The sequence below is a fragment of the Rhea americana genome, unplaced genomic scaffold (genome assembly GCF_003343005.1).
Source record: "Rhea americana isolate MKP2758 unplaced genomic scaffold, rheAme1 scaffold_21, whole genome shotgun sequence".
NCBI classification, from domain to species: Eukaryota; Metazoa; Chordata; class Aves; order Rheiformes; family Rheidae; genus Rhea; species Rhea americana.
Window position 1 is genome coordinate 7,325,472 of NW_028186258.1, and position 1,896 is coordinate 7,327,367.

The 1,896-nt window shown below is 39.7% G+C and overlaps 1 pseudogene; it reads right to left on the minus strand.

The window, feature by feature from the left end:
• The window catches only part of LOC146596127 (uncharacterized), an 8,908-nt pseudogene extending 8,699 nt beyond the window's left edge, over positions 1 to 209 (minus strand).
• Positions 210 to 1,896: the final 1,687 nt, after the last annotated feature.

Consider the following 1,896-nt stretch of genomic DNA (forward strand, 5'->3'; position numbering starts at 1 on the left):
GGGCTGTCTCACGATGACATAGTGCCATGAGGTTCCCAGACTGCTGTTAAGAAAATACAGCTCATACACATGGTGCCCCTGCCCAGCTATGTTTCATCTGCCAGGGGATGTTGAAATTATGCCTTCCTGGCGCTGCCTTTATTTACCACAGTGGCATTGACTTCATGCGCTGGGGCCCTTTCCATTTTGGTTGCCTCAGCCAAGGTCATCATTGCGTAAAGCATGAGCCCGCAAATAGCAATTGCTTGCTATTTCTGAGGAGAATTACTAGTTCTGTTTGCATCAAGGACTGTGAGGAATCCCTGCTACACTTGGGACGTGGCAAAGCTGACTTAGTCAGAGTTTCTTGGATTAAGCAGTACGAAAAAAAAAAAGCTAGAAAGATGAGTCACTGCTGAATAAAAATGTGCTCTGTAGCTTCTCATGGAAATCAAGGGTTCTTAAAAAATCATACGATGTGTCTCTATATATTTTTCTATATATTCATATAGACATTGACTATATATACATATGTGTGTGTGTGTGTATATATATATACACATACACACAAAGATTCATGTACACCTACACACATATATGTATGTCTATAAACATTTAAAAGCAAGTTCCGAGTGGCACTGAGAGTACGTGCAAGGCCATGAAACCTGAATGTACCGAAGGAACGTACAGCATACCTTGCTTACCTCTTAGCATACCTTGCTTACCTCTTTTATGCCTACTTCACAAAGGGGTTAATGCTTAGGAAAATAGATGGTCACGAAGAAATGATCCTCCGTGTAAGAGCTGAGGCACCTCAGGGTTTTAAGGTATTTTGATGCCCAGCTCTTGATGAAATAATGAAACAGATGTTCTGCTCATCTTCTGTCACATGCTCTGGGCAAAGCAGAAACTCTGAGGTGTTTTGTAAGTGTGACCCTGTGACTCTAATGCTTGTTGTCTTCATGTTTTTACTTCAAATTTCCCCTTTCCAAGCAGTGAGGTAATGCAATATTATGGTAGAACAAAAGAAAAAAAATCATATAAAAAAGGTCATATAGATGAGAAATAGTGCTGCAAGATTTTATATCTAATAGAAATACTTTATGCTGCAAAATGGCATTTTATGAAATTGTATCAGCTAATGAGGTTGGTAGTTATGTGATGGTGCAATGTTTGCAATTATTTTCAATACTACCAAATTACCTAGAACAGACATGTCATACCCAAGCCCATAGGCTGGATGTAGCACTGTTGGAAAGGGAAAGCACATTTGTCCCTTTTCACTTTCCTGATACCTGATTCACCATTTCTCATGATTTCTTGGGCATATCCATCTGAAATGGAGATATTTCAGCTAGTCCTTTAATGTTAATGGAAGAAGTCCAACAGACCTGTTGCACACCAGGTATCAGAACCCAGTTTGGGGACAACAGACTCATAAATGTGAAAATACCTCTCCTTTCCAGGTATTCACTGTCTAGTCCTTTCCCTATGCTAGGTCAAGACTTGTCATAGGTATAGGACATGTGCAGTAACGGTGGCTGCTGAAAATCCTTATTCCCAGGCTGATTTATGTACCTCTCTCACCCATTCACTCCTTTTAAATCAGAGAACTTTATCTGTTCTTAAATTCTGCTCATGAAAATGATTCAGGGATTCACTGGCAATGTTGACTAGCTCATGCTGGTTCTGACTGACTGATATTTTAGCATAATTTCAAATGGCAGTGTGTTTCTCCAAGCATCTTACCTGGAAATACCCTGCTGTTCCACACTGTGTAAGGGAACAGCACGGCCACTCTAGAAATACCTAAATAGCATCCTATAATGAATTGCAAGCTATGTCTTGCATCTATAACAGGAAGTAAACATTTATGTTCTTTTCCCTAATGGAGCTAAATCTGTTCAATAATTTACT